At 43.6% G+C, this 13,876-nt stretch overlaps 1 protein-coding gene across 3 annotated transcripts in view; it reads right to left on the bottom strand.

The window, feature by feature from the left end:
- Positions 1-13,876, bottom strand: part of FOXN3 (forkhead box N3) — a 212,436-nt gene that overhangs the window by 140,001 nt on the left and 58,559 nt on the right. The gene's annotated exons all lie outside the window — the stretch shown is intronic.

The raw sequence follows: 13,876 nt of genomic DNA, 5'->3' as shown, positions 1-13,876 counted from the left end.
TAATTGAAAGGAACTAACTTGATTTAAAAATAAAGAAGTTGCCCAGTCTAGACAGCACTAGTTGAACGTAGTCTCCTCTATGTTACATGCCAGATCTCAAGTAGCTTCAGTGATTTGCAGCAGAGAATTAAAGTATGGCTGTCTACCCGTAAAACAAATACATGGAATTGTTTTGTAGCTGGTCCACAAAAACCAAACATTTTCCGCTCTGGCTAAACAAGGCTTGCAGATTTAGCATACTTTAATACGAATTTTCCTTTTTCTATAGAAAATGTGTGCTGCAGAAATGCAGAAACAATATCATTTAAGTCAGAAATACAGGTATCCTTCCCACTGCAGTCCTCCCTGGACACAGAAATTGTCATTAAGCCAGGAAGGAAAACACTTTAGCTGTTTTATTTAGAAAAGTTAGGACAGCTGCCTCAAGACCTTTCAGGAATTCTGCATTATTTCCCAATGGATGGGTTACCTCCTTTAATCTCTCTGACACTCACAAAATTCACCGTTTTAGATAAGAGTGGCAACCACCTCATTCTCAAAGTGCAGGGATAAGAAGCATTTCATTGATTCTCTGGAACTAGAAATTCCTGTCATAACTAGCTAAGACTTCTTTTGCCGATAGCTTTCCCTCCCCTACCCAGGGAACTGCTATTTCACATTCTTGCATATTTTCAAGAAGACACACCAGCAGCTGAATTGCAGAATGGGAAGAATACCTACCAGGGAGCAGAGTATCGTTACCCACTGGCAATCCTGCCCTGTGACTCCACCAGCCCTAACACTCCAACAGTCATCAAGACCATTAGTTTACACAATTCTTATCTCATGGCCGTTTGGTTTCAAACCCAAACTAAATTATCAAGCCATAACTCCACCCACCTGAATTTACTCCAAATGCTTCAGACGTTTTTCTGAGTGAATCAACATGCCTCTTTATTGGCAAGCAAGGAGATTTATTGCATTTATTATCACTTGTAAAAGTCAAGTGTCTTGAAAGACTACCAAGAAGAATTCAGCTAATGAGAAGTATTTCTGAAGTGAGAAGGGGGAAGCCTCATGAGATGCAGGGTAGTATGCAAAGAAAATTATACCCTGAATATATTATGTATGCATCCTATTCAGCTCAGTTCTGTTCAAAATCAGTGGCTAAATTCCCCATCAATATTGGTGGAATATGACCACTTTCAGAGTTTTCTGGTTTTTCCATGGCAGGTAGGAATTTCCCCAGAGCGCACACTAAAGCTTGCATTGAAGGGCCACTGTGAGACATCTGCTGTGCAGACAGAAAAGCCAGCATGATCAAGCACAGGGGCCGGCAGCAGGTGGTGGAGGTTACGAGAGCAGGGGGACAGGCTGCCCGCTGGGTCAGAGGGCTGGCAGACCCTGCTTGGTGCCCCGTGAGAGGCAGCAGTGCAGGGCAGCCTCTCGCTGGCTCCCACTAGCCCCTGAGCTCAACAGCAACTGGAGTTGCTGACTTGCAGAGCACTAAAATACCAGCAACAAGGTAAACACTACTATCTTGCCTCTTGGGAAGACTGATCCCAAACTTCTGACTGCTGGAATATCTAATACGACTGATTTAAAAAAGGAGCACACAGCCTCACACAGCACCATTGAAAGAACATTAACTGCTGGCTTAGGGACTACAGCAGCAGCAGAACAACTAATATATGGCCATCAAGTAACTAAATACTCGCTGTAATCTCAGGCAAGCCACCAAATTTATTAGGGTGTTGATTTCCCTATTTCTGAGACAGCAATAATACTAATTCAGTTAGCAAAAGATTTGCAACACTGACAGATGAAACTGTTTGTACATCAAGACCAAAGTACTTGCCGTACTGAAGGCTGATTAGAAGTTCCAACAGTGCAGAGCTGCACTTTAGCCTTGTGGGCTAATATACAACAGACTAATCTTTCCACTCAGATTTCAGAATACCAACTGCAGATGTTGCAGTATCTTATTTAATGAGGATTTCCAGCCATCTCCCTATACTCCTTTATCTCTTATCCTCCTCTAGATTGGAATCCCTGAAAATTTCCCACAAGCCATCAAGCACACAAGCACAGCAAGGGTCATGGGCTCACGGGCTCGTCTTCCTCCCTCAATCTCCATCTCTGCTGAGAACATCTTTCTTTGCTAGTATTATGACCATGTGTCATGGTTTAACCCCAGATAGCAACTAAATACCACACAGTCACTTGCTCCTCTGCCACACACACATAGTGAGGAGAGGAATCAGAATAAAAAACCAAAAAAAACCTTATCTCAACTCATGGGTTAAGATAGGAATAGTTTCATAATTCAAACAAAATAAAAGATGATGATGATGATGATAGTAATAATACGCAAGAGAAAGAGGAATAACACCCAAGAGGAACAAATATTGCACAATACATTTGCTTACCACCTGCTGATGCCCTGATTGTCCTCCTGGCCAATTCCCCCCAGTTTATGTACAGGGAATGATGCTCTATGGTATGGAATATCCCTTCAGCCAGTTCAGGACCCCTGTCCTGACCATGCTCTCTCCCAGCTTCTTGTGCACCTGCTCAGTGTCAGAGCACAGGAAACTGAAAAGTCCTTGACTTAGGGCAAGCACTGCACAGCAATAACTAAAACATCAGTGTGATATCAACAGAATTCTCGTATTAAATCAAAAAATACAGCACCACTGTCCCAGTCAAAAGCAGGACTTCATGTCACATGACCTTGCTAAATACTTCTACTTTCTGCCTTCCGGCCGCACCTGCCACACTTCAGCAGTCCTGCACTATTTATCCTCACCTTTAAGCCCCTCTTCCTAACTTGGTCTCCAATTACCATATCTTTATTGACTGGTGTCCTGCCAATGTTTATTCTCTCTGCATCAGAGTCAGATTTCTTCCCTGAAGTCTGCTGCAAATTTGCCAGCAAAGCTTGCTCATTAGGATTTAGAATTTGACACGCAGCTGTACAAAAAACCCCTCCTAATTCTTAAGGGTCCTGATGTACTTTTCAAAGAGAGATGTGGACAGGGTTGCTGACACTTGTGATCAGACCCTCAGTGTGGGACACAGCTCAGGCCCTGACACCTGTACACTGACCATCTCATTTTGTGTCAATTCTTCCCCCATGCAGAATGACTGGCGTGTCCCCATCAGTCTTGGTATTTCTAATCTTCTGTTTTCTCTGAGGCAATGGATTTAATCTTGTACAGAGCACAAGCACACTGGACACCTTCAAGAACTTATAAAAACTAAATCATGAATACAGTATGTGTTTATTCGTTTCCTCTTTCACAACTCCTGTTCCCAGCATTCTTCTCCTGAAATATCAACACTTCTTTATTTTTAACCACAGCAGACCAGCCTGGTTTTGTTTTTTGCACTATGCCTGCTTTTGGGGCAGAGAAACAGCCGTGACTGAGTTCCTGGAACAGTACCAGAACAGTCAGAGTCTCTGCCCTGTACAGCGGTAACACAGCTAACGGGCTGATAAACAGTGCCCTGCTACCCTGAAAGAGAGCAGCTCTGGCTTCACAGCTACTCCGAATGCAGTTGTACCCTGCCTGCCTGTCCCAGGGCTTTTGCAAGCATGCACTCACTCCCCTTTCTTCACCCACAGCAAGCACTAAGCTATAAGCTGCACATGCAATGAAGGCCCAGTTTACTCCAGCTTAACCAATAGATCTTTTGCTCATTCACTCGAGAACATGGAATCAGATTTACAAAGCATTTTCCCAACCTTGCATTTAATTACTCTTCAAGTTCTCATTTTCCCCAGCAAGTGAAACCCAACGGAAACAGAACTGAATCTGTGAGAAAAGGAGCTCCAATACTATGCTTTGTCAGAAGTGTGAGCAAACAAAACTATCTATGGCATTTCTGTTTCACAGGCTAAAGTAAAATTAATTTCTCCCAATAAAATCCATAGTTTTTATTAAATAGCTCCTTTATAAATTAATGTATGCACATTTGCAATGTTATTGTAGTAACACTTGCTTGCAGCTTCTAGGAAAATGAGTATACTTAGTGCTAAAATTATACACAGCTGAGAAGCTACCAGCAATTGTGTTTCAGTACATGAGCATGGTGGGAGGAGAGCATCATGCATGCTCATTTGTCCTACATATATTTGTTAAAATGGGTCCATATGAGAGATGCTTTCACAGTGTAATTACCCAGCACACAAGGACCCCAAGCACAAACCTAGCTTATAATGGGAAAGGGAAGCTTCGGCCAGTGCAGCTTATTTAGTAGCCTAATCAGTGGAAAGCAAAATGTTGCTGGGATAAACCTATCTTTACTGGAGTCTTCTGCTATGATGGCTATATTGGTCTGAACTCACCTAACTAAATTAGTTAGTACATTAACTGTAAAACAAGCCAGTATTTCTCGTGCAGTTGCAGTGTTTAAAGAGGCTGAAAAATGAAAGAACTGTTTTCTGGAGTTTGGTGCTCAGACTCTGCTATGTGTTGTAAAGGTGTAATGCCACAAGATGTGGCCTGGCGCATCTCATCATCAGTATTCACCACTTGGCAGATTAAAAACTTACAACTAATCAGCAGAACCAGAAATCAACTGTATTTTTGTTCTCAAAAGCAGCATGGAAGAAAAGCAGCAGTTAACACTGCAGACAAGTAAAGATCAGAAGTTTTGGGGAAAAACTACAATGGAAAACCATGTTCTTTTTATAAAGCTCCCAAACTGCATTTCCAAGTGGAATTTCTAAAACTAAGACAAAATTATTTCAAGTCAACATCTCAAACTCTGCCCCAGCTTTCCTGCATACAAATGGTCCATTTCATCAATAATTTTATGAATTTGTCCTTTATTTGTATATCTAGGCATGCAAAATTAAGTTGCAACAGGACCTCACTGGTAGTGAAGTCTGCGTTCACATCTCATCAACTGAAGTTCTCGGCAACTGACACCAAACAGTTTACCATCACTAGTGCTGTGAGCCAGAAAGCAATTATTCTCCTCTGACCATTTGCTTGTGCCAGGTGCATTTCCTAGCCACAACTACACTTGTGTGAGTACCAGCTTGATTTCCAGCTCTTTGCAGCACAGGATATTCCAGGGTCCCTTCCTCTCCTCAATACTTGGCTCTACTCTTCCTGTACATTTCTTGAACACTGTTCCTGGAGGAAATCCTGTCAAATGCAGATTCCCAGACTGTGACAACACAGAGACAACTACGAGAGCCTGTATGAGGTGGTGCAGGGATGAAGCACAAGCATGGCTGTGCTGACCTACAGTTGTGTCTGCAAAGAGATGCTGAGAGGGTGCAGGTTGTGGGAAACACACAAGGTGCCATAAAATGAATAAGCAGACTTCTATCCTTGGTGGTTTTTTAGTGCTACAGACCAGCCCACCAAAAGCACCAGGGAGCGAGGAATGAAAAGCAATGAAAAACTGCAGTGGAAGGACTAAAAAGAGTCAGTGCCATCTGCAGACAGGTTCTATGTTGTCCTGTGCTCCCCTCCACAGCCACAAGTGAGGTGGCCTCCAAGGCTGAACCAGAGAGCAGCCACCAGGCAGAGCAGGTAAGCAAGATTTTGGGAGGAAGGAAGAAAGCTGGCACAGAAAAACAGCACAGCTAAAGTACCCACATCCCAGCAGCAACTTCCGTGGCCAGAGAACCACCCCTCTGGCTGCTACATTTGTGTCCTGATGTGGGTTTCCCTGCAAGCACCTTTTGGCTTCTCTACGGTGACAAGAGTGCGTTATTATTATGGACTGACTTATTCACTGGGACATTAATTTCTGCCGGGCCTTTTGGCACTGCCCCAGTCTTTCTGGCAACAGATAACTTCAGTGAGCAGCTGCATTGATCTGGGAGGTATGGTGCATCTGGTACCTCACAGACTTTTTGCAAGAAAATTTCACATTCCACAGGTTTCTCACAGGGATGCCACAAGGATGGGGTGGGCCTCAACTGCCAAAGCACTATGAAATAATCTTGGGAATGTTTTTCTCTTTAAATCTGCAGTCTTGCAAACATTGATAGTTGAGCCCTTTTCTTGGGTTCAGCTAGTTCCAGCACAGTTTAGTTCCATAAGCATTTCAAGGACAAAAAAATGTTATGGCTATGTTGTGGTTTAACCCCAGCCAGCACCTAGGTACCATGCACATGCTCCCTCACTCCTCCCACCCCCAGCGGGACGGGAAGGAAAATTGCAAAAAGGTAAAACCTATGAGTTAAGAACAGCCTAATAAGTGAAATAAAGTACAATATTATATTAATGATAGTAGTGAAAAGGGAGATATGAGAGAGGGAGAGAGAGAAATAAATCCCAAGATGGACACACAAATGATGGACAATACAATTGCTCACCACCTGCTGAGTGATGCCCAGCCCATCCCCCTGCAGTGATCAGCCCTTCCCAGCCAATTCCCCCAGTTTATATACTGGGCATGATGCTCTTTGATATGGAATATCCCTTTGGCCAGTTGCAGTCAGCTGTCCTGGCTGTGCTCTCTCCCAGCTTCTTGTGCACCTGCTTGCTGGCAGAGCATGGGAAACCGAAAAGCCCTTGACTTAGGGTAAGCACTGCACAGCAACAACTAAACCAGCAGCATGTTATCAATGTCATTCTCATAATAAATCCAAAACACAGCATTGTAACAGCTACTAGTAAGAAAATTAACTCCATCACAGCCAAAATCAAGACAGGCTATAACAAAATTTTTAAGAACATTCGAGGAGAAAAGTCATTTTTATTGCTTGTATGCAAGTAGAGGGTTTTACCTGTTCCACATCACCTGTCACATAATCTTCAGTATTCTTTTCCACAACAAAAAATAAACCCCAACATGAAAACAACACAATATCAAACCAAACATCACATGCAAGAAAAAAGAAATAAGCTATCCCTGGAAAAAGCCCAGCAGGTTATCAGACCACTGCTGGGCACCAGAGTTGGGGTTTCAGCAGCAGACGGACCAGTCGGGGCTGTGCCAGCACAAACCAGGCAGCCGCCGAGCCGTCCTTCTGTCGTGCCTGTGAACAGAAGACCCATGTAATGACAACCACAAAACTCACTTAAGCTCTGAAAAGGTGACTAATGAGCTCATTCATGCTGCCTATAAATTATTCACTACAACACTGAACCCACTCAAGACAAATGGCAAAGCAAACTTTAAATACAGGGAGCAGCAGCCTCCTGTGTTGTCAGCTTCTGCCTGTAAAACTTTTTGCAATGCAACAGACACTTCACTTGCTTCTGCCCCCTTGTTAAAATCACTCAAATGTTTAGACCTTCTTTTTCACTGCCCCTAGCAGAGTTAAAGCAGCTGCAGCTCCTACATATTTGTTTTGCCAGTGCCAAGTCTTTTTCTTTAGTAGTTCCAGGTAATGACAAAGCACTATACATAGCTTTAAATTACATTCTTCAGAAATTAAAGTCTGACCTCGAAATGAAGGCCAAGTCTAAAGAAGTAAGAAGACAATAGCATATGCATGTTTAATGAGAAGCAGCCCATCTCCAGAGCCTGCACTTATTGACACTTCTGTGAACATCTATAATTTGTGCCAAAATGAAAGCACAGGTCTTAAAAAACCAGTTTCATTTCTTAGGTGCTGGTCCAAAAAAGCTTCTGACATGTTTAGAAACAGTCCATTTGTAAGAATGCTTTTGTTATCCTGTTTAGTGTGAAATAAGAGGCAGGTAGTGGTTGGATGTTAGCAGCACGAGTGGTGGAGTTTGCTGCTGTGGTGGCTGGAACAGGCATTTACTCTCTTCAAACAGTACCTTTTTCATAAGATAAATTACTCACACCATTTATAAGTTAACTTTAGTAACTTGTTGCGGGTTGAACTAGCAAGACAGAGTGAACTACAGAGTGACATTGAAGACAATGTCTTATATGATGTGTCTGATCTTCAGTGGGAAAACATTACTTGCACCTCTGGTTACACAATCAACTCCAAAGGTCGGGAACAACTAGATAAAAGGGAAAGCCAGGAATTACATAGCTGAAGTCCAGTAGGGTATAAAGTAAGGTAAAGTGTGGGAGACATAAGGCAACACCAAGGTGATATTTAAACACAAGAAAAGAGAAATGGCTAGCAAAGGAAGTTTGCAAATGAAATGAGTATTGCAGATTTCACTAATCACTCTCTTTCTTCCAAACTGTCACTGTTGTAACTAAGCAGACTGAGAAATTCTGCACTGCTTGAAGACAAAGACTTTCCCACCTACGAACAACTATGTGACTAGTCTTCATTTATTTAAATCCATGATTCTGAAATTACCAGAGATGCACAGAAACCATGTTGCCCTGTTAGTACTGCTCTTTAAAATGGCCATTAGAAAAAAGCAAACACAAGACAGCAATGGAGCAGCCTACACCACATAGCATGCATGTCGACTCAACAAAAGCCGTTGTGTTTTAACCCCAGCCAGCAGCTAAGTCCTACAGAGCTACTTGCTCACTGCCCCCAGCCCCAGTTGGAATGGGAAGGAAAAGTGGAAAAAAGTAAAGCTCAAGAGTTAGGCACAATTTAATGACTGAAATAAAGATAATAATAATAACAACAACAACAATAATAATAACAGATGAACAACTGATGCACAATACAATTGCTCACCACCTGCTAACTGATGCCCAGCCCGCACTCCTGCAGTGATCAGCCCCTGCCAGCCATCTCCCCCCATACTGAGCATGATGTTTGATGGCATGGAATATCCCTTTGGCCCATTTGGGTCACCTGTCCTGGCTGTGCTCCCTTCCAGTTTATTTCTGGCCCTGCTCACTGGCAGAGCATGAGAAACTGAAAAGTCCTTGACTTAGGGTAAGCACGGCACAGCAACACTTAAAACATCAGTGTATTATCAATATTACTCTCATATTAAATCCAAAACACAGACCTCTACCAGCTACTAGAAAGGAATTAACTCTATCCCAGCTGACACCAGGACAAAATCTCTCCACCTGGTGAGATCCCTATGCCGCCTGTAACTGAAGGGTGTTGGCAAAGGGCTACATTGAAACCACAGACCCCACTAACCTGCCCGGCAAGGGGCATCCGCCTCCCAGTTCCAGTAGTGGGAAACAGTGGCACTTCCTGCAGCTGGCTCCCCACACCCTGCTCTTCATTTCCCTAATGAGGCCCAGCAGTGATGTCAGTTTTGCCCAAGGCATGATTTGGTCTAAATAATAACAAACTACAGTTGGCTACATAATCAGAGGAATGCCAGATCTGGGGGAGGATCAGCAAACAAACTGGCGGTACAGCTTTTAACTGCGTGCAACAAAGTCAATACTTGGCTACAAGTGTCAGTGAATCTCTTGACTGGTCAATGCCACTACTCTTGTTGAGAGTGACCTGGATGACTTTGACCTAAGAGGTTGCCTGGGAGGGTTCCTGAGATACCGGTCTCAGCAAACTCCTGCGAGACTCCCATGCCATGATAGCGCACACAGCCAGCACCGGCTAACGCTGACCGCCACCTTGGGGCCAGCTGATGCCGCTGAGGCAAAGGCAGCTGGATTATGCTGGGTACCAGGGCAAATGCAGCCCAATCCAAAGACACTCTGTGGCTATTACCTCTACTGGAAAACTCCTGCTACTCCTCCTTCCTCTTAGCTCTCCAAACAACATAATTTCACAGCTCTCAAGACCCCAGTGTATGCCAATCAGTGGGGAACATTGGGCTACTCTGTGACTTGGTCATATTATTACAACAAACTGTAGGTATTTCTTACCAGCAATTAGAAAATTCAGATGTTCACAAAGCAAAAAACTCATGGATTCAACAAATAGGAAAAACTGTGGCACCTTTAAATTGCATAATGCTCACCTCCTTATAAAAGAAATTGCCTCTCTGCTCATCCATTACCATGCACAGGTCCCAGTCCAAAAAGAGCCAAGATTTATATGCTCCAGTGATTACAGGGTAGCCGCTTTGCCAAGTGAGAAAATCTGTAAGTGCTGACCAGATGAGGCCAGAGAGTACATGTACCACCCTTACTTTTATGTATTTCTGTCCATTGTCACAACCTCTACTGTGGATGCTGAAAAGCTAGAAGCAGAGAAACTCTCCAACTTTCTGCCACCATCCTGTGAAAGTCTTGCTTTTCTCACGCAGGCTAACTGAAAACAGTGAAGAGGTTTTTGTAAACCAAGACTCTATCTTGCACCTGTTGTTTGCTATGCACAGTCTGTTGATACTGACTGAGGAAAATATTTTGAAATGGATGTTATAGGGTCTTAGCCAATCACTCTGGGAGGTGGATGGTCAAGGGACAAGTGGCCTCATGCCATTCAAGCAAACCAAGTTAAATAAATGAGTTTGCAATTTATTAAATAATTCTATTCTTCCTGGACTGAATTTATGTCGTTATTCTCGCCATCCCCGGTACAACAGCGACACTCTACAATATTGGAAAAGGCAAAACAAATGGACTGCAACAAGCACTGCCATCAGTAACTTACTAACTACCTGTTCTTCTGCTACAGCTCTGGTCTTCCACGCTTCTTGTACACAGCCAGGGTTGACTCTGAATTCTCATACACACACATCAGATTTAGGGTACCAGAGACATGCTGCACTCACATGTCAAGTGTGGGTCTGCAACTGGGCCCTTGGTGATACATGTATTCATGTGTGTGAATGTACACCATGGCAAGTGTGTGCTCAGCTCTGTTCAAGACTAGGTTTTTAGTTGTCAAGTACTCAAAGGGGGTCCTTACTGAAGTTAATGGGTTCCACTTGAGCAGTTTCTACTCTCATAGCTCAGGCAGATGGAATAAGATCTTGAAATTGGCCAGGTGGAAATTTAGGCCTGTGCTTACCTTACTGAGTGGGAAGTGTGATGCTGGTGCCTGCAGAGTCCTTAGGGAGCTGGGCTGAAGCTGTCCTTAGGTACCCTGGTGCTCTGTGGCTCTGTGCACTATTTGACTGCATCCTTGGATTCACGCCAGTGCTAATCAGCATCCAACCCTGTACCTTTATTTCTTCCTTACCTCCCTGTCACATAACTCCATTTAATGTTTACTGTAAGATTTGAAGAAGTCAGTCAGAGCAAAGCTCCTCTTGCCCATATCCTTGTTCCAGCCATGTCCTAAGGAAGAACAGGGCAAATGCACAGCAATACTCTGCAGCATTCTCCTGTACTTCCAGAGACCTGGTGCTTAAAAGCTGAAGCTAAAGACGCAATCAGATGTTGTGGTATGCTGTAAACCCAAAGATATTTTTTTTTCTACCGCCTTTCAAAAAGGTTCCTGTAAGCTTCAGCATCAACAACAGCCTGTAGCAAGAAGTTCCATGCTTTAACTACTGACTGTGTGAAAAAAACCTCTTCCTTTGCTTTAAATGTGTCACCTCATAGCTTTGCTTGAAAACCCTATTTCTTGTGTATTGTGGTAATTATCATATATCTAGGACACATGACTCAGGCCTATGCACTTCTCTTGATTTTATAGTGCCTTCCTACTGCTCCAGCAGTGCTACTAATAATCTGCATTTCACCCTCTGAATAACTACAGGTGTATATAAACATCAGAATATAATACATAAACATACCTATCAATGACCATCTAATCATACAGTCATAATTATCAGTATTGCGTCCACCCAGATAAAAGGGATTTATTTTTCAATAAAATGGTCCTAATGCTCTCCCTTGTAGTCTTAGCCTGTAGCTTTTTCCCTTACAGACTCACTTGAAGTGCCTGGAGCTTTTCCAAGCACTTAATATGTCTACACAAAATGTGGAAACAGATCATTCCAGCTGATGATATCTTTATCCATGAAGAGAACAGCAGCTGGAAGATGCTGCCTCACACAAACAGTAACTGTAACAGATCAGGCCCTATGCAGGTTCAGTCCTTTAAAAAAGCTGCAGCTTCAGAGTTACCAAACTTCTCAGGGCTGCTCCACTCTAAGTCCATGCCTCCAGCTTCCACCTGCCATCTGCCCAAGATAGCAAGAGCATGGCCAAGGTGGAAATGGTCTGGGAGATGAGGAAGGGCCACAGAGCATGCTGGGAAGGGCTACAGGGAAGCAACAGAGAGAGAGTGCTTTCAAAGGGTGGTGTGGAGCTAGGTCAAGTCCAGGGTGGTCATGTGGGAAGCAATGGCCTTGCGTCATCCTCTACTCAAGTTTCAGCTCTGGCCCCATGTGGAAAGGGCAACAACCGCCCCTCCAACAACCCACAGTCGTCATTATACCTGATCCTTGTGCTTGGATCAATGGAATAATAAGTGATAAATAAGTGTGAATGCTTTCCACTGAAAGCATCCTCAATCCTTCACCTGTGCTTGCAGCTCCTGGGAGCAGCTCCTAGCTGCAGCACACAGTGCGAGGCAGGGGACCTGCCCATTTGAGGCAAAGACCAGCAGTGTGTCAAGGCTCAGATGGCAGGATGTTTGTGAAAGCAGCTCAGTTCAGTCAACAATTTCCCCCTAGAGTCCAAGTACATCACCTCAAAAATATGTCTCAGCTCTTCTGGCATAAAGCCTGGGAACCCAAATTTGTTTCTGATCCAGGTCCTCTAGCTGGCAGTGTAACAAATTGCTGTCCTGCCGCCAGGATGAATAAAGTCATTTTTCACTCATTATGTTATTCAAAAATAGAGCAGGAGCTTTATTTAAAACAAGAAAGTAATATACTGGAAATTAACAGAGAAAAGAAGCTCTTTTGCTTTATAAAACACAAGGATAAAAGACTGAGTTAGAACAACGCGAGTTTGACCAGAAAATAAGATACTCGAGTTACAGATTCTACTGCTTCTGGTCTTGCAGCTAAGCCTAACGTTACATCCATGTCAGGCAGTCTGGCTTTTCCTGCAGATCACTAATATTTTTCCCTGCAGTCTACAGAATGGCTTCAGGCAAAATGGTACAGGTCCATATCAGTTGTTGAATTGGATAACCTACGGTTGCCTTCCCCCATGCACCCAGGATTTGGTGAAGTGTGCTGTGGTGAGTGACACCTCTGCTGTTCTGACTGCACCTCTCTGGGGTGTGAGGCATCACTCTCTTTCCCAGTGCACAATCCAGCAGCTGCTCCTACCAGAAGAGGCAACCCTGAGATGAGAAGGAGGATGAGAATGAACTCTATTTATCTAACAAACTACGAGGACTCCACTGGACTTCAGTCAGTGGCTTGGGACAGCGTAACAACAGTGCCTTTAAATCCAAGGTATTGCCTAACAGCAAGTTAAAGAAGAGCAGACAGGTGTATCTTGTGTCACCTGATGGTAACATGACTACAGCTGATTCATGTATCAGGAGACACTGCTCTCCCCTCAACAGATCTCCCTTGGACTCTTCCTTGCCCCAAGAAAGAGGAAAAGATGGACCAGCTACACATGCCACTCATGCTGACTTGCTGGCCTTGGCCTGCAGGATCTCTCCATCCTTGCCTGTCACTCGCCTGAACTGGGCTGATTTACCATCAGCTTTTATTACTGACTGGGTTATTTTTCCTATTAACCTAAATCAATATACTCATACAGTAAACATCCCAAAATTCAAGTCAATATAGAAAATTCATAAGGTATTACAGATTTATAGATATTTACAGCTTTGATTAGAGATCCTCAGATGGATGGTGCAATGGAGGCACAGCCAGTAGATTAGATTTTCAAATACTGATGGTAACTTGTAAGAAAAGCACTAGAAAGATTTAAAAGCCCAAGTCCCGCTGACTTTTAAATGACTTTCAGTGAAGTTAGTATTGCTTCAGCCTTCAGGTACTTTCAAAAGTGCCATCTGACAGCCCTGCCTGAAGGTTTGCTTCTCTCCCCACTGACACAAGGCTTGTGAGAAGGGAGGGCAGTCACAGCAGAATGTTCATCTTACAAGGTGCTTGCCTTGCCTAGGGGCACCATCCTGCACAGAAATGAACATGGTCCTGGGTGTTTCTGGCCCTCGGCCATT

Source organism: Corvus hawaiiensis, chromosome 6 (assembly GCF_020740725.1).
Source record: "Corvus hawaiiensis isolate bCorHaw1 chromosome 6, bCorHaw1.pri.cur, whole genome shotgun sequence".
In the NCBI taxonomy this organism is placed as follows: Eukaryota; Metazoa; Chordata; class Aves; order Passeriformes; family Corvidae; genus Corvus; species Corvus hawaiiensis.
The sequence above is the reverse complement of the archived record's forward strand: the minus strand, read 5'-3'. Positions and strand labels throughout refer to the sequence as shown.